This window comes from Narcine bancroftii, chromosome 9 (genome assembly GCF_036971445.1).
Source record: "Narcine bancroftii isolate sNarBan1 chromosome 9, sNarBan1.hap1, whole genome shotgun sequence".
Classification (NCBI taxonomy): domain Eukaryota; kingdom Metazoa; phylum Chordata; class Chondrichthyes; order Torpediniformes; family Narcinidae; genus Narcine; species Narcine bancroftii.
The window spans coordinates 77,582,074-77,601,812 of record NC_091477.1 but is presented as its reverse complement, the minus strand read 5'-3'; the positions used below and the strand labels follow the sequence as shown (position 1 = coordinate 77,601,812).

General features: G+C 43.2%; 2 long non-coding RNA genes across 3 annotated transcripts in view; one reads left to right on the top strand and one right to left on the bottom strand.

Moving 5' to 3' along the window:
* Positions 1-19,739, bottom strand: part of LOC138742986 (uncharacterized) — a 187,533-nt gene that overhangs the window by 112,982 nt on the left and 54,812 nt on the right. The window lies entirely within an intron of this gene.
* On the top strand, positions 1,924-18,931 carry LOC138742985 (uncharacterized). 2 transcript variants are annotated; one of them, XR_011344569.1, is made up of 3 exons: positions 1,924-2,050; positions 12,173-12,275; positions 18,769-18,931. It is a non-coding gene; the product is annotated as an uncharacterized lncRNA (long non-coding RNA). The 2 variants fall into 2 exon arrangements; XR_011344568.1 differs by lacking the exon at positions 18,769-18,931 and adding an exon at positions 14,450-15,117.

Genomic DNA, 19,739 nt, shown 5'->3' with positions numbered 1-19,739 from the left:
AGATAAGTTTCGTGGAAGGTCATGGAGCACAGAAAGTGATAAGCCCCAAGCTGGAAAATTCTATAGTTTTGCAAAACTTAGACTCTAAGTTAATGCATTTGACTAAATCAGAAAGGGAAGAAATGAAGACATTACTTATGAAATTTAAGGATATATTCCCAGATGTTCCAAGAAGAACTATTGTGTCTTGTCATGATATGGAGGTTGTTGATGCTAAGCCTATTAAGCAGCATCCTTACCGAATTAATTAGGAAAAGGGCAGATTGCTGGATCAAGAGGTGGATTATATGCTCAAAAATGACATCATCCATAAATCAAGTTCAAATTGGAGTTCACCCTGTGTCCTGGTGCCTAAGCCAGATGGCTCAATTAGGTTTTGTACAGATTATCAAAAGGTAAACATGGTGACAAAGACTGATGTGTTCCCTATTCCCAGATTAGATGATTGTATAGATAAGGTGGGGAAGGCTAAGTTTCTTACAAAGATTGATCTCTTAAAAGGATACTGGTGTGTTCCTTTGACAGAGAAAGGCAGGGAGATTTCTGCATTTGTTACACCTTTGGGATTGTATGAGTATAATGTTATGCCTTTCGGGATGAAAAATGCACCTGGCACATTTCAGAGAATGATTAATGCAGTAATTCAGGGTTTAGAGCACACAGGAACCTATATCGATGATTTAGTAATTAGTACGGATACATGGGAAGAACACATGCTTGAATTAGAGCAGTTATTTCAGAGATTTGTGGAAGCACACCTCACAGTGAATTTGCACAATAGTGAGTTTGGACATACCACTGTAATTTATCTGGGTTATGTGGTAGGACAGGGACAGGTGGCACTGATTGGAGTGAAAGTTTTGGCTATCACTGTGTTCCCTATCCCCGATAATAAGAAAGCTCTTCGGAGATTTCTAGGTATGATTAGCTACTATCGTAGCTTTTGTAAAAACTTTGCAGAAATTGCACTCCCATTAACAAAACTTCTTGGAAAGAAAGAAAAATTTATTGATCAGATGCATGCCAGGAAACGTTTCTGAAGTTAAAGGCCATTTTATGCCATCAGCCTGTACTTGTATCCCCTAACTGAAAGCCATTCTCTTTAGCCTTGGATGCCAGTGACGAAGCAGTTGGTGCTGTGCTGTTACAGAAGAAGGATGGTGATGGAATAGAACATCCTATTTCATACTTCTCAAAAAGGTTTAACGACCATCAACAAAATTACTCGACCATTGAGAAGGAGTTATTAACGCTTGTTTTAGCATGCAACATTTTGATGTGTATATTTGTACTGCTCAAAAACCGTTAATAATATATACGGATCATAATCTATTAGTTTTTCTGTCCAAAATGAAAAATAAGAACAGATGGTTATTGAATTGAAGCTTACTATAACAAGAGTATGATTTAATTATTACACACATAAAGGGGACAGAAAACGTAATAGCAGATTGTTTTTCATGATGTTAATCTGGGTAGATATGAATCTAATCACATACTTACTGTAAAAAATAATGGAGTGTTTATTTTATTTATGTAATACTTCCATTAATTGTTAAAAATTTGTTCTTGTGGACCAAATTTTATTTTTTACCGGGGAGATGTTACAGAGTTCTGTGTTGTGTATTGGCCTGTGTGTGGGGTGGTGTGGTGTGGACAAGTGACAGTTTGCTTTGGAGAGCCAAGGTGAAGGTGGACTGCTGAGAGAGTGGGAGACAGACTGGGCATGTGCAGAAAATTATCTAAAATTTCTGGACTTGGATGATAAACCACCACTGGGTGTGCTGTGGAGTGGAAGGAGGCCCAGAGCATGAGTCATGGTCTGGTGGTCAGTTTAGAATGTTGGAATTTCAAAAAGTATGAACATTCCGAAGGCAACCAGAAGGATCTGGATCAAGCCATTGTTCCTCTCCCTGCAAGCAACACAAGAAGACAACGTTGAATTTTGTGCTCTCTCTCCCTCTCTCTCTCTGAAAGATCTTTTGGTTTCAGTTTACCAAACAAACTGAATTTTCTTTATGATCTTTGCTTCGCTTGAGATTGAAGTTTTGTGAGTCTTGTGTATTTTGTGTTTGTTTTGTTTTTCTATGGGCTGGTTGGAAAAATAACTTAGACTATAATTACCTATGTTATATTTCGGCTGCGGAATTTATTCTTTCTATACTCATAGACATTTGCATAGTAACCAGTGGGCATTGTTATAAAAGGGGGGGGGGGGGGGTGGATTTTGAATTAAAGTTTGAAGGTGAATTTTTGTTAACAAAGTCATTGTTCATCTTTACCCCTGTGGTTGCTGGTTTGATCTTGTAACAGCCCCAATTGCTTTAAGACAGCAAGCACCTCCTCTTCTTTAATCTATCTAGGTTCCATGAACTCACTGCTTATTTTCCTTACTTCCCTCAACTCTGTGCCAGTTTCCTGAGAGATTACTGAGGCAAAAAAAATTTAAGATCTCCTCCAACTCTTTTGGCTCCATACATCACCGGCTGATAGGGTTATAAAGAGAGTTTTTGATATATTCATTTTCATGAATCAAAATATTGAGTTTAGGAGTTGGGATTTTATGGTAAAGTTATGTATGGTAAAGTTATGTAATGAGGCCAAATTTGGACTAGTGTATGCAGTTTTGGTCACATAACTACAGGAAAGATATCAATAAGATAGAAAAAGTGCAGAGATGATTTTTATTAGGATGTTGCCCAGACAAGGAACTGAGTTACAGAAAAAGGTTACACAAGTTAGTATTTTAATCCCTGGATCATAGAAGAACGTGTGGAGATTTGATAGAGGTATTTAAAATTATGAGGGGGCTAGACAGAGTAAATGTAGGTTTCCAGTGAGAGTATTCTCATTTTCTTTGGCTATGCCCCCTGCAACCACCCCCCCCCCCCACCCACCCAACTCTGCTTAAAAAATCTTTATGTTACACAAGAAAGCAAAACACAGCCTTTAATGTGCTTTGGCCCATAATGGGAGGGCGTGGGGTCCCTGTTGAGAATGGTTGATCTTTTCAATTATTGACATACAAATTGAAAAGCAGTGGACCCTTCAGTGACCTCTGCTGAATGCTACTTGTCACTGGCAACCAGCCAGAAAAGGCCCCATTTATTTCCACTCTGCCTTCTGTCCACTAATATGGGCTCCGATTCGGTTTAGTAGCCTCATGAGTGGAATCTTGTCAAAGGCATTGCAACTGTTCGTTATTAGCACAAAAGAAAGGCTTATATAATTGAAAAGGCATCAGAATTATGTTCTGCAGATAATTCTACTTGGTATTTAGCTAAATCATTGTTATAGAGTGGATCTGTGCCGTTTGGAAGGAAACCACACAACTCATTGGTGGTTGTTACTGCTTGGCATATCTCTAACTCCAACAACTTTCAGGCAGCAATTTCTGCCAGCCATTAGATGTTAAATTTGGAGTCTTCCTCTACCTCTGCATTTAGCTGATGGATAATCCAGCATAATTAGCACTCAGTGGCTCAATATTTTATTTATCTTGAAATATGGTATATAGAAATGTTTTCACTGTGGTGCTGCCATAAAACAATGAATTTCGTGACATGTTCATGATAATAATTTCCGATTCTAATCAACAGTTTAAATGAACATTTTCAGAATCTCATTCGGATTAAGAAAAGGAGTGGTTCTGAAAATAGCTGGATGTGGCATATTAAGTAATCAGGCTGCAACCAAGAAACCTCAAAGAAATTGATGATTCAGATTTAGAATATAGCTCATTCATTTGACTCAGTGAACTTCCTACAAACGTATAATTGTTGTTGCAAAGTCTTCAGCTGTCTCCAGTTACAGGCAGTGCTTTCTATGCAAATGTTGATCCAGCTCAGGCAGTTCCTGGTTCTATTTTAATTTACTTTCATGCTTTTTTTGCACCTCAAGTCAGCTGTCTAACTGTGAAAACTTGTAGTGGCAAACAAGATTGCGTCATGAAGAAAAAGTTATTTTGCAATTTGTTGAGGTTTTATTTATAAACCTTCACCTTCTTGCTGCCTTTTTTCTCCCTGACAAAATTTTCCCTGCCAGTTTCCTGCTCTTCCCAAGATGTTCATTCATCACTGGGTTACAGTTCAATGAAAAAATGTTGGTATAGTTCCTCAAACAACTTATTATTAATGTGGAGTTATTGACATGGAGTGTCAGTGAACTATTTAATCTTAATGAACATCTCAACTGTTCCTAGAAGGTCACTCATTCATCACAATCTCCCTTCACATGAAAAGTTACTTATGTTGCCATCCACCACTCCTGCACGACGAAGAACCTCCATGGAATCTGGATGAGGACAGGAACATATTCAGAAGTGGAGTTTCCCCACTCCAATACGAAATAATCTGCAGCTGGTTATCAAGTGAGGAAGTGTTCAGGAAAGTAGTTAAGCCATGGAGCAGGAAATGGAATTCTCAGGGGGAAAAGGAATTTTCAGGGGGAAAAGGAAATCATTACTTCCCTTGTCAGCTCTGGACAAACTTCCTGCATCATTTTGTCCCAGATAGGAAAGTTTTCCTTTGGGCTTAAGAGGCCTCTGCAACTTCCAAGCCTGTGTTAGTGAAGCACAGAAACATTTGCTTCCTTTAAATCTTGTAGAACCATGATGTGTAAAAATGAGCCATTCCCTTCCTGTTTTTAACAGGTATTTTAACATTCTGAAGAACCCTACTGACTTCCGTAACATTCTTTTTCTTTGGCTTGGCTTCGCAGACGAAGATTTATGGAGGGGGTAAAAAGTCCACGTCAGCTGCAGGCTCGTTTGTGGCTGACAAGTCCGATGCGGGACAGGCAGACACGATTGCAGCGGTTGCAAGGGAAAATTGGTTGGTTGGGGTTGGGTGTTGGGTTTTTCCTCCTTTGGCTTTCGTCAGTGAGGTGGGCTCTGCAGTCTTCTTCAAAGGAGGTTGCTGCCCGCCAAACTGTGAGGCGCCAAGATGCACGGTTTGAGGCGTTATCAGCCCACTGGCGGTGGTCAATGTGGCAGGCACCAAGAGATTTCTTTAGGCAGTCCTTGTACCTTTTCTTTGGTGCACCTCTGTCACTGTGGCCAGTGGAGAGCTTGCCATATAACACGATCTTGGGAAGGCGATGGTCCTCCATTCTGGAGACGTGACCCATCCAGCGCAGCTGGATCTTCAGCAGCGTGGACTCGATGTTGTCGACCTCTGCCATCTCGAGTACTTCGACGTTAGGGGTGTAAGCGCTCCAATGGATGTTGAGGATGGAGCGGAGACAACACTGGTGGAAGCGTTCTAGGAGCCGTAAGTGGTGCCGGTAGAGGACCCATGATTCGGAGCCGAACAGGAGTGTGGGTATGACAACGGCTCTGTATACGCTTATCTTTGTGAGGTTTTTCAGTTGGTTGTTTTTCCAGACTCTTTTGTGTAGTCTTCCAAAGGCGCTATTTGCCTTGGCGAGTCTGTTGTCTATCTCATTGTCGATCCTTGCATCTGATGAAATGGTGCAGCCGAGATAGGTAAACTGGTTGACCGTTTTGAGTTTTGTGTGCCCGATGGAGATGTGGGGGGGCTGGTAGTCATGGTGGGGAGCTGGCTGATGGAGGACCTCAGTTTTCTTCAGGCTGACTTCCAGGCCAAACATTTTGGCAGTTTCCGCAAAGCAGGACGTCAAGCGCTGAAGAGCTGGCTCTGAATGGGCAACTAAAGCGGCATCGTCTGCAAAGAGTAGTTCACGGACAAGTTTCTCTTGTGTCTTGGTGTGAGCTTGCAGGCGCCTCAGATTGAAGAGACTGCCATCCGTGAGGTACCGGATGTAAACAGCGTCTTCATTGTTGGGGTCTTTCATGGCTTGGTTCAGCATCATGCTGAAGAAGATTGAAAAGAGGGTTGGTGCGAGAACACAGCCTTGCTTGAAATCCAGGAGCTGCTGGCAAAGAAGCGAGCTGCCCACCAGGCTCACCTTACAAAGCCGTCCTGTCCAGAGAAGAAACAAGCCTTCCGTCGCGCATGCAGCCATCTTCAGCGCAAACTCCGGGAGATCCAAAATGAGTGGTGGACTAGCCTCGCCAAACGAACACAGCTCAGCGCGGACATTAGCGACTTCAGGGGTTTCTACGAGGCTCTAAAGGCTGTGTACGGCCCCTCACCCCAAGTCCAAAGCCCGCTGCGCAGCTCAGACGGCAAAGTCCTCCTCAGCGACAAGATCTCCATCCTCAACCGATGGTCAGAACACTTCCAATCTCTTTTCAGTGCCAACCGCTCAGTCTAAGATTCCGCCCTGCTCCAGCTCCCTCAACAGCCCCTAAGGCTAGAGCTGGATGAGGTTCCCACCCTGGATGAGACATATAAGGCAATCGAACAACTGAAAAGTGGCAAAGCAGCAGGTATGGATGTTTTGTTCTCTGCACTTTTCTTGGAGCTGTCTGAGGGCAAAGACCATGTCAGTGGTTCCTTTGTTTGCGCGAAAGCCGCACTGTGATTCTGGGAGAATATTCTCGGCGACACTAGGTATTATTCTGTTTAGTAGAATCCTAGCGAAGATTTTGCCTGCAATGGAGAGCAACGTGATTCCCCTGTAGTTTGAGCAGTCTGATTTCTCGCCTTTGTTTTTGTACAGGGTGATGATGGTGGCATCACGAAGATCCTGAGGCAGTTTACCTTGGTCCCAACAAAGCTTGAAAAACTCATGCAGTTTGGCATGCAGAGTTTTGCCGCCAGCCTTCCAGACTTCTGGGGGGATTCCATCCATACCTGCTGCTTTGCCACTTTTCAGTTGTTCGATTGCCTTGTATGTCTCATCCAGGGTGGGAACCTCATCCAGCTCTAGCCTTAGGGGCTGTTGAGGGAGCTGGAGCAGGGCGGAATCTTAGACTGAGCGGTTGGCACTGAAAAGAGATTGGAAGTGTTCTGACCATCGGTTGAGGATGGAGATCTTGTCGCTGAGGAGGACTTTGCCGTCTGAGCTGCGCAGCGGGCTTTGGACTTGGGGTGAGGGGCCGTACACAGCCTTTAGAGCCTCGTAGAAACCCCTGAAGTCGCTAATGTCCGCGCTGAGCTGTGTTCGTTTGGCGAGGCTAGTCCACCACTCATTTTGGATCTCCCGGAGTTTGCGCTGAAGATGGCTGCATGCGCGACGGAAGGCTTGTTTCTTCTCTGGACAGGACGGCTTTGTAAGGTGAGCCTGGTGGGCAGCTCGCTTCTTTGCCAGCAGCTCCTGGATTTCCTGGCTGTTTTCGTCAAACCAGTCCTTGTTTTTCCTGGAGGAGAAGCCCAGTACCTCAAAATTTCATTACTAATTGTAGAAAGCACATTATTCTGTAACCCTAAAGGGTGAAGATAAAAGACACAAAAGGGATTTCAAAACCAAGTGAGGGTGTTTCTAAATGTTGTTTTTAGGCGATCCTGTCATTCGAAGTCCTGTTTATCTAATAAAGTAACCGCAAAAATATTACAATGGAGCACAGGAGAACATCCCATAGTTTGCTCCTCAGTCAATGTCATTAATATAGATTATCAGGTCATTATCACACTGCTATTTGAAAGAGTTCTGCTGAAATGTTCCTTTATTTCCAAAATGCGCATTATTTCTAACTTAACCATAAACTGCTCCAAAATTAAACACACCTTCCTGGAGAAACCCAGCAGGTCAAAAAGCGTCCATTATATAGAACAGATTTTTAAAAACCTAACCGACGTTTCGGGCTTGAGCCCTTCGTCAAACTACCCCAAAATCAACGATATTTGCACTTTTGGAACACCTTAGTTTCCACAACAAAATATTTAACTATTTATCCTTATTTATTTCTTTTCTCTCCCCTCATGGTCCAGTGTTAACTTGGTGAATGCAGCAAAATTTAATGTCAATTGATATTTATTTGTCTATTTTATGCACCTCTGCAGTTTCAGCATTTTGTTGCATCTGTATATTGTTTCTGACAATAAAAATAGTAACATTCCTCATGATGCTATAACAGATCCACTTCAAAGAATTTCCCTCTTTTATTTCATTATCCTGAACAGCATCTCCTGCATGCATATTCTATCTTCATTGTGCATGGACTTTCTGCAGGGCACAGTTAGCACAACATTGTTACAGCGTCAGTAACCCGGGTTAGAATCCGATGCTGTCTGTAAGGACTTTCTTTGTTCTGTGCTTTTTTCAAGGATTTCCTCCGGGTCCTTAGTTTCCATACCACCTTTCAAAATGTACTTTGTCTATAGTGTAGTGAGCTGTGATGATCTGCAAGCGAACCAAGTCACAGAGGTGCAGGCTCGCATTGGGTTGATGTCATCATGGTCCTGGTGGTGGGGGGGGGGGCGCACACGTAAAGGATCATGGGGGTCATGCTAATAAGCTCTCAGAGAGTTCCAGTAAAGTCATTTGGTTGGTTCAGCTCACTCACTGCGCAGCAGACCAACCACAATATCACAAATGCTGGAGAAACTCAGCAGGTCATACAGTGCCTTTATGTAGCAACGGTAAAGATACATCACCAATGTTTTGTGCCTGATCCCTTCATCAAGGTATGGGGGAACAGGAGAGATGTACAAACAAAAGGGGGAGGGGGGGGTTTGGTAAGAGTGGTAGATGATAGGTGTTGGCAGAGCGGACACCGCAGGAAGGGGGAGGGAGAAAGGAAGTAGGAGCTGGAGTGACTAGTTAAGGGGGAGGAGGGGGAAGAGGCAAGCTGATTAGTGGAACACAGTGAACTCAGTGTTCGTCCCCTCGGGTTGGAGAATGCCCAGACGAAAAGTGAGGTGTTGCTCCTTCAATCTGTGGGTGGTCAGAGTGGGGAAGTGTGAAAGTCCATGGCCAGACATATGAGCTTGCGAGTATGACTCAGAATTGAATTAGTTGGCTATGGGGAGGTCGCTGTTTTTGCGGACTTTCCCCCCCCCCCACTTTTAACTAGTCATTCCAGTTCCTACTTCCTTTCTCTCTCCACCCAGCCCAGACTCCTCCCCCACCCCTGCCCCACCTATCATCTCCCACTCTCACCAACTCCCTCTCCCCCTTGTTTGGACATCTCTCATGTTCCCCCACACCTCGATGGCTCAGGCCCAAAACGTTGGTGACGTATCTTTACTTTTGCTACATAAAGGCACTTGTTTGACCTGCTGAATTTTTCCAGCATTTGCATGTTTTTTTCACTTAACCACGGTGTCAATAGAATCCTGTATTTTACCTTCAACCACAATATCTTAAATGGTGTATTTGGGCAGCACGGACTTGTGGGCTGGAAGGGCCCGTTACTGCATTTTCAGTCTAATTTTTTTTTTAAACATAGTGCTTTTCCTTCCTTCTACTGATTGATAAGTTTTCAATGATAAACCAAATGCTGAAAATATAATGCAGGAACCAAAATACTGGGAGACATCTGCCCTTCACTTGCAGATCTTTATCCTTCTGTTCAGAAAGCCAGATGCTACTCAAGCTTGTGTCTTCGCTGCCTTTCCCTGCCTTTGGGCATGTCTCCCCTTCCTCCATATGTGCCGTGCTTCCTCTTTGTGCAGTTTTCTCAGATGTCACTCACTCAAGGCTGGGTGGAACTGAAGTCACCCAGACCAAACTAAACAAGGTGGTCCAGTTCAGTGTGTCAGGGCCATACCGGGTCGGACATTAATTTCTTAATGACATATTTACACTTCCACATTCTGTGCTGCTTTAAAAAAAAATTGTAATGGCCCACATTAAAAATACACTTACTTACACTCATGACATTGCATGATTAAATTGCTTAACTTGCTGTGTTTGCATTATTTGAAATATGTTGTCCACAATATGAATGAACATAGACTAACCCTTCACTTCTAAAATTTCTCAACTCCACTATTGGTTTTTTAGGCACTTCATTCCCAAGTTCAATACACCCAACGACCAGAGAATCCAGGCCAGCAATCCACACACTTGAAGCATTCTATAAGATCTCCTCTTAGTCAGTCATTGTCATTTTGCATTGGAACAAACATCATTTGGCAGCATCTCTGTTCTCTCTGCCTTTCAGCTTCTTTCCAGTCAACAATGGACCTTGAAACCCTTCTGAATGACAGAAACTTTGCACTAACTTCCCATGCTGAAACACTCATACTGCAGAGTGTTGGAAATTTATCTGAACCTTCTGTTTTATCTCCCTCTCAGCTGATGACTTTCAGCTTTTTGCAAAGGTCAACTATCTGTGTTAATGAACCTTCCAGATTTGCCTGCTGATTTAGTTAGCTGGATCTTGTTGCCAAGTGAAACAGTTTCTTCATCCAATGACATTACATTTTCAGCTCTATTTACTGAAATAAGTCTTTCACATTGATGCTGTACTGTCGGTTTACAATTTCTTTCCCTTTCTCAGGTAATTTAATTTGCACCTCCATTTTCCATAACTAGATTGTTCACCCTACAGCCTGAAAACCGTTTTGTAAGTATCTATTAAAAAGAGACTTTTTGCCCTCTTCCAATGGACCCATCCTGTGGTTGGCTCAAGGCAAAATAATTCTATGGATGGAGTCCCTCCATCCATAACTCAACCCAGTCCAATTCACCTTTCATAGCTCTCATTCTCCGGCTCCAAGGCCAACTTCTCTTTTAGCTGTTAACTTCAAGAATGTTCAGTTTGAATGCACTTTTCAAGATTCATGCTACTGCCTTTTCCATCCATATTAACCACAGTCTTCCCACGTTTAGCACTCATGTGACCTGCTAATTTTCTGCTACATCAAGTGAAGTTTATTGCCATCTATTGTACAAGTACAACCCAATGAAATTTTGTTGTCTGGTCCTCACTGAAATACACATAGACATACAACCAGACACAACACACAAACAGACACGTATTTTGTCTATACAAATAAATAAATAGTCATGAATATGAGTCTCGGATGGTTAACATGAGCAGTTTCTTTGGTTCTTCAGTATTCTCACTACCTGTGGGAAGAAGCTGTCCCTCAGCCTGGTGGTGCTGTCTCTGACACTCCTGCGTCTCTTTCCCAATGGGAGCAGCTGAAAGATGCTGTGTGCAGGGTGGAAGGTATCCTTAATGATTTTGTGCACCCGCATTAGACAACGATCCCAGTAGGTCACGCCGATGGGGGGTGGGGGGTGGTGTGTGTGTGGAAGGGAGACTCTATTAATCTTCTCTGCTGCTCTTTATGGTCTTGTGGATTCATTTCTCTGCAGCATCTGTACTACAGCCTGCCAGGGCACTTTTGATAGAGGTCCTGAAGAAGGTTGACATGATAGTGTCTGGTAACCTTGCCCACTTCAGTCTTCTCAGGAAGTACAGTCGCTGCAGCGCCTTCCTTGAAAACTTGATCTCAATGAAGATCCAAATGGAAGTCTGCAGGTGCTTTGATTATAGTAAAAACACAGAAATGCTGGAGGAACTCAGCAGGCCTCACAGATCTCAAGGAAGATCATGCCACTTTTTAAAATCAGTGGTGTGACTTTTCCTTGTCAACACCTTGGTAATTAAGTACTGTGCAATGGGGCCTCATATTCCCAAGTGGAATGTCCCTGCTACAAACCCAGAGTTAGGCCCATCCATTTTCCCTGGTTTTCTCAGCAACTCTTGATAACGTTGCACTGAAATGCCGTCTGCTGCTCATCCTCTACTAATACCTTGGCTTTGGTCCACGATGCCGATAGATTCAATATTTTATATTTCAGACACCACTGCCATCAGGGAAATCACCCCCCCACCCTTTCTCATCTGGAACCACATGGTCCATATTCACGGTCAATGGATAGGACTGGTTGCATTGAGCTTCCTGTCATACCCATCACCCCTTCAAACTGCACCATACTGCTGAGTTGACTGTGCCACACACTAGAACACGCAGCAAGAATCAAGGGTCGTAGACCTCAAATATGTACTATGTCAGCTCAGTATCACAGAGGGTCTAAGAAAGCAAGTTTATGAACTTGTGAGAACTTTATTGTAGCAAAATGCAACTTTCAGAAAAGGCCGCGATTTTCTGCACTTGTCAAACTAACATGGACAAATTTTCTCACTCTTTGTCATCTGCAATCTTCCTCAGACCTGTCACTCTTTCATTCGTACCTCAATTCCATCTGCCATGCACTTTTGCACATTCACTAGTCCACTCATTGACTCAGTTTGTCCCTCATTCCATTAATCTTCCCTCTTCTACACTCATCGAAATAAAACTGCCACATTTGCTCAACCACCTCTCACAACTGATATCTATTGCAGGTGAAGCTCACCAGGATGAGGCAGCTGGGGCAGCAGGCTAGAGGCAACATTTTAGAAGGCCAAGACAAGGAGAGATTGTCAGACCTGATGGGCATTGCGACAGGTAGGTTTGGGGGCCAGTTGAAGAAGAATATGTATGAGAGAAGCTTGATTTTGAATTGCATGTTAGTACAAGCACAAATTCACTCACTGGTCTAGATACATTTGACTAAACCAAATGTACCCATGGTGCTTCATTTTTACTAGAGGTACAAGAGACGACAAATGCTGTAAACCCCAAGCTACTGGAGAGACAATGGGCCAGGTCACATCTGTGGAGGCAGAAGGATGGTCGACATTTCAGATTTAGTCATTGCATCACGACTACCATCCATGTATGAGCTTTCCTACTTTCATAGACATTTAATTTGAATATTAGGTGCAAACAATGGATTGTCTTGCAAACAATTGCTGAAATACTTCAGCAAGGCGTAAACTTTATTAAAATCAAAGCCTTATTCACTGTTGCAAATTCATATACAGCACTCCTTCCACAATTTAATACACCAAGGAGACACCACCCGATTACTGGGTCTCATCGACCATAGCTTCATGTGTGTCTATTCCAAATTACAGTCAAGTCTTGTACAGTACAGAAACAAGCCCTTTGGCTCACCATTTTTCATGCTAATTTTTTTGCCCACTGATCCCATTTGCCTGCTTTTGGTCATTCCTGCTGCTGCATCTTGCTTATTTAAGTGCCACTATCTGAAACTCATTTATTACATCAGATTCCACTGTTTCTTCCGACATTTTCAGATTTCAACCATTATGCAAAAATTTTTTCCATCAAAGCCTTTATTTTTAAAACAAAATTCCTCTCAACCCAAGCCTGTATTCTTGTTGCTGACTCCCAGCCTAAGGAGGTTGAGCAGGGCAAGGCTATTGGCTCCAATCTTGGTAACATTTTACAGGAGCACAGCTGAGAGTATCCTGTCTGGCTACATCATAGGATAATATAGTAGCTGTCAAAGATCAGACTGGAACCCAATACAGAGGAACACCAAAACTGCTGAGAAGACCACTGGGGTCTCCCTTTCCTCTATTGAGGACATTCATCGAGAGTGTTACTTAAATAAGGCTCAAAGAATTACTGAGAGCCTTTTCCATCCACCACACAGTATCTGTGACCTATTACCATCAGAAAGGATGTTTCTTCTTTGGCTTGGCTTTGCGGATGAAGATTTATGGAGGGGTAAATGTCCACATCAGTTGCAGGCTCGTTTGTGGCTGACAAGTCCGATGCGGGACAGGCAGACACGGTTGCAGCGGTTGCAGGGGAAAATTGGTTGGTTGGGGTTGGGTGTTGGGTTTTTCCTCCTCTGTCTTTTGTCAGTGAGGTGGGCTCTGCGGTCTTCTTCAAAGGAGGTTGCTGCCCGCCGAACTGTGAGGCGCCAAGATGCACGGTTTGAGGCGATATCAGCCCACTGGCGGTGGTCAATGTGGCAGGCACCAAGAGATTTCTTTAGGCAGTCCTTGTACCTCTTCTTTGGTGCACCTCTGTCATGGTGGCCAGTGGAGAGTTCGCCATATAACACGATCTTGGGAAGGTGATAGTCCTCCATTCTGGAGACGTGACCTACCCAGCGCAGTTGGATCTTCAGCAGCATGGATTCGATGCTGTCGGCCTCTGTCATCTCGAGTACTTCGATGTTAGGGATGAAGTCGCTCCAATGAATGTTGAGGATGGAGCGGAGACAACGCTGGTGGAAGCGTTCTAGGAGCCGTAGGTGATGCCGGTAGAGGACCCATGATTCGGAGCCGAACAGGAGTGTGGGTATGACAACGGCTCTCTATACGCTAATCTTCGTGAGATTTTTCAGTTGGTTGTTTTTCCAGACTCTTTTGTGTAGTCTTCCAAAGGCGCTATTTGCCTTGGCGAGTCTGTTGTGTATCTCGTTGTCGATCCTTGCATCGGATGAAATGGTGCAGCCGAGATAGGTAAACTGGTCATCAAAGTCAGGGCTGGCAGTCTATGAAATAACTTCTACCCACAGGCTGTGAAACTGATGAATAGCATCCTGTAGCTGAGTAAGTTATTCCAAAATATTTATTTGTTTTAGATTATATCTTTCTGTATACATGTGATTAAGTGCTGTGTATTGTGTGTGCACAATGGTCCAGAGAAACGCTATTTTGTCTGGTTGTATATGAGGTCAGATGATAATAAACTTGAATAGGAAACAGATTTCACCATGTACTTTATCATTTTGATAAACCTATCTGGTCTGTCCTCAGCCTCCACCATTCCAGGGAAAATAAACCCAGCCCATCCATGGCAGCAGACCAGCAAGGATCCTGAAGGATCCTAAAGGGAAGGTGACCACAGCAGCAAACCAACGAGAGGATCAACAGTTGAGGGACTCATATAGGCGCCAGGCAGCCTCGTCAGGGGACCCATGCAGGTTACAGGTGACTTGGTTTCGAGGGACCCACACTGTCTTGTGTGTATCAGGTATCAGAGCTGGGATTTAAGAGGGCACGAAGGGCTCCCAATGGGCCTTGGGTGGTGAAGGCTTCCTGATTATGACATGTTCGAATCTGGAGTTGCCAATGGATTGAACTATACAGCTACTGAGGCTGCGGGAGCGCTGGAGGAAACTCCAAAGACACACTCAGTGACTCTCTTTTGCTTCTCTTCCTCTTGTACTGTTAGAGCCTCCAGGCAATAGTAATTACAACCCTGTTGCTTTACAGCAGGCAAAAGTGTATCACAAATGTTATATTTTTAATGTATATATTGACAATAAAAGAACCTTGAACCCTCTCTCCACCTGCATATTCACAGATAATGAAGCAGTGACAAATAATGCTTACGCCTTGCTGTGGTGAACTTGGAGATCATTAGACTCCTACATTATTAAACCTCTCCCTTTGGCTGCATCATAAATGTGTGGTCAGAACTTGTAATCAGATATTTTTAATCTTGGAGAATGAAAATTTATTTCAGCCTTTATTGAAATGTTTTTGTTCCAGCAAACATGTCAAATTGTAGCAGGTTATTAGCTTTAGCATGAGCTCATCCTTCCTGACACAAATAATGAATGTTCACTTTAAGCACAGGTAGAAATCAATATTTGCAGAATGCTGCAGGTGCAAGATTTCTTGTGATAGATACGAGGCATATTTAGTGATGAGATAAAAAATACTAATGTTCTCTAATATAGGGAAAGGTCACCTGAGACAGAAAGCTGGAAGAGCAGGCTACTTCAGGAAACAATGAAAACGAAAGAAGACCCATTTATAAAGCAAAAAAAATCAGAACGTAAGGGCGGAGATTCTTCGGCCTTACATTGCAAAGCTTACCTTCGTAAATGGTTAGTGAGCGGGTCCAAGGCGGCGACTCTGGTCTTTCTGTGGGCTTGTGTCAGAGGTGGAGTGGAGCGTTCTACCTTGCTCCATAAATGTCCAGCCATCGCAAGCGGCTGGCTAGGGGTGGGCTGATGACGCCGTCAGCCCGCCACCCAGGTCTTTTTAGTGAACGTATTATGCCAGAGTATCATGGAATAGTCATCATCGGTGTGGCTGCCGCCACACCTTCGGGGCCCTGTACTTGCTGCTCCGCTCACTCAATCTCCCAGTCGCAGTGGGTCAGGATCACAAAGCCGGGGCACTAAAGGTGCAACAGCGGGTGGCAGTCACACTGATGATGACTATTTGCACTGATGATTTGCAATATCCAGAACCAAGAACTCATAGGTGAGTGAGAATGCAATATAAACACTGTGAAAATTATCTATGACTGACTTCTTTACCCCTAATCCCACACAGCTGGAACCACTCTGTGTTTCCCAGAGCGGTTCCAGCTGCGTAAGAGATTATGGGTCACAAAGTCGGCCATTGCTCACCGTGTATTTATGATGGGCGGCACCATGGCAACAGTTACCCCGCCTACGGCGGCTCCGGAGGACGCACCAAGGCACTGCTCCACCTAAAAGCAATGCTGGTGCAACCTTTTAGGGTTGCTTTATTAAAAGGTAAATTAACAATTTTCTCCGTGGATGGAGCTGGCCTTGAAGCAGAGGCCCTCCACAAAAGCACCTACAGACACAGAGAGACACCATCCTGATTGCTTTTGGGATAACTGAGCCTCAGATATCACAAGGGGCAGAATGTGTGCAACACTTGCCCAATATGATTTCATTCCACTTCGGCCCAAACTCACCAACTCCTTCAGGTCTTTACTTGCACATGCATCAGCGGCTCATTGTCAAACACAGGTTTAATCCAATTAATTTTTGCACTTCTAAGTTTTCATGTTGAGTAAATCTAGCTCTTGTCATTTTTATAATAAAAAAATCTCACAGACAACAAATTTTGGTTGTAACACAACTGTTGGTATCACTTCAGCCAGTTAATACATTTCTTCCAGTGTCAGGCAAGCAGGAGATTCTAGCTAGGAAATATGGACGGGAGGTTAGCAACTTTTCTCAATACATCCGAAAACAAACAATATTGTTTCACTCTGCCTTAAACATTTTTTTTTTCCTTTTACCCAACTATTGCAGCAGGCATCCTTATTCCCATCTGCTAGTTCAGCGGTGATGTGTGCCTAATTTGTCTGCATGCAAAAATGAGCCAAAATCATTCTCAGCCTAAATTGCAGGATTGTTACATGACTTGACACTTCCAGTATGACAATAGAATCCCCCTCCAGCAACAAAATCAGGGGAGAGAGAGCAGTCCACATAATTTTAGATTTTCAAAACAAAATATAAGTTCGCATGAACCAAACCCAAAATAAAAGTACTTGAGGACGCCTCCCTTTCTGTGGTATTTGGATTCCTTCATTCATTTTTTGACATATTGAGTCGATAACTAAAACAGATAATTTTGTCTATTTACCCATCTTTATGTAGGCACAAGATCTGTACCTGAATAGATATACATATGCAATGTACAATAAGTGTTCATGGTTGACTGTTAGCTCTTTCAAGTCAGCAGGGGTTATAGCATTTCTGTAGATTTTTCCGACATAAATATTTTGCTAGGACAGACAGGATTTTTCAGATTTCTTTAGGAGCTATCTGCAGACATTTACACTTATGAGGAAAGAAAATAAACTTCTTACTATACAAACTCTTTCCTGAATATTCATTTAGATGTTGAAATATAACAGAATCAGAACTATGTGCAGTATATATGTAAAGCTCATGTTCTCATTTCAGCCAAAGGACTCTGGCCTTGAAGATGTCACTACTTTTGGTTTTGATGAATTTATCAAGCTCTGGCTATAATATTGGCTACATTGTAGAATGTTTGATTGTGCGCTATGTATTTTTTTTGCATTTGGGATGAATTTTCAAGAAGTCTCTGGAGAAGGATTCTGCTATATCATAGGAAGGTATACAGCAGAGAATGTACACATGCTTCAAGTTATTGTTCAATCAAGTCCTTTACTAAATAAACAGAAGCATATAACAAAGCGGCCGAGAGAATGATATTGATGCAAAAGGTTGCCTAAAAGGCTGGCTTTATGAAAAAAACCAAATAGGTGACAAAGGAACTCCAACAAGGGCCATTCAAAATTCATGGTTCTATTATTCTAAGGAGGTGTTGTACCAATATTTAACCATCTGATCAATTAAAAAAAGATTATCCATTAATTACAATGATTTTGGACCACTCCGAACAATTTCTGGTGCTTCTTAGATTACAATAGTAATCATATTTCACAAGTGCATTGTTAGATGAAAAGCCCTTTCAAATACCCCGATATTGCGGCAAGCCAGAGAGACATATTTTTGTCTTATTTTCTCTTTAAAATGAGTGCATTCGCATTTAGAATTTTCACCTTCCAGGATGTCAAAGCACAAGCTCACTAATGAATAGAGGGCCAACACTCTTGTGCTTGGAAGAGAATCAGGGTCAGTGAGTTCACAGAGAGGCAGCCTGGGCACAATTGTTACCAATACAGGTAACTTTAATGAACACCCAAGAGAAAACTGGAGAGAACGTCAAACAATACTTAATTACTATATTATTAAACAACAATATGGACATTCACATCAAACCCAGGACAGACTGAAATACCAGTGGCCACCTATATTCTACACACTCACACACTGAACACACTCTTCAGACTGGGATTTTCACACACACTCCCAGTTTCCTGTACCAACAGGCATGCAGGCTGTGTGCAAGTATGGATCTATTGCAGTACTACGGTTCAGCTTAAGTATAGTGCACACCTTACCACCCCCCCAACTTCCAGCGATGACCACAGTAGCGGACGGGCATGGAGCGATGTCTGGGGCTTGGACCACAAGGCAGAGAGAAAGAATGTGCTTTACACCAAGGTCCCAGGTGTGTTCGAGTCTGCACCTCACCCCAACCTTGGTTACTCTCCTCACGTATCCATCCTGCTAAACCCAGGTCACTGGGAAAGTGAACAAAGTCAGTTTGCAGGGAGATCAGGTCATCAGGATGTGTCCGGCAGGTGGGGGGCACAGGAGCACTGTAAGAAGACCAGGGGTGCAGTGCTATTTTTTTTAGATATCAAAGCTAACAAAATGCCTGACATTTCCTATATCTTCTCTCTATATATGTCACTCCAGCAGCTCGCCCGAGCATAGTTTGAACCGGCTCAAAAAAGTCTCGGGTGAACCGCCGACGTCAGCAACCAGGAGAGTTCTGACTGCGGGCGATCCACGGGCCAGGTGATGTCATTTCCATCCTGTGGTGCATGGGGGTTCCTGGGAGAAATGTTTAAAATGTGCACGTGTGGAAGTAAACAGTTTTCCAACTGGACGCCACTCGAGTCAGACTCCCTCTTTCTCTTGCTGCGACACAGCGCGACTACATCACATCTAATTTGTGTACCTGCTCACTATGTCAATGGGGCAAGGAAGAGCATGAAATGAGCAGGTATACTAAACCAAATTGAAAGAAATATACCAATTCCAGAGCTTCACAGAAATATAGTGATGGTTAAAACATTAACAAGACTATATATCACTACCTTTCGGTGTATAACAGGAACAATAAAACATATAATATCTAATTTAATAATATGACAAAGTATTGCACGGTTGCATTCACTAATTTTCATAAAATATAATTATCAACAAGTAAAGAAAGATGACAATCATATATTTTACGAATTTAAAACTACCAGTAATTACCTACTAATCAAATGCAGAATAAGTATCGTAGACACTAAAGGAAGAGAAAGGCATGGACTGTGATTGTGATGGAACAATCAGAAGGTTCGATCCATTCAGCAGGTCGGGCAGCCTATGTGGAGAGAGAACTCCAGTGCATTGAGCTAAAATACACACACTCTCTCTCTCTCTCTCTCTCTCTCTCTCTCTCTCTGCAGAGTGTTCCCAGCATTTCCTGATGGCAGGGTTTAGGAGATGATCAAAGTCTTAGCGAAACAAGGCTCTGCCCATCGCCACGACCAAAATCACCTCCCCCACCCTCGGCACGGGAATTTCTCGGGGGTTGGGCCGGGCGGGGCAGAAGCAGGACCCATGGGAACATCCAACCAGATGGAGCCTACCCAAGACCCCGCAATCCGAGATGA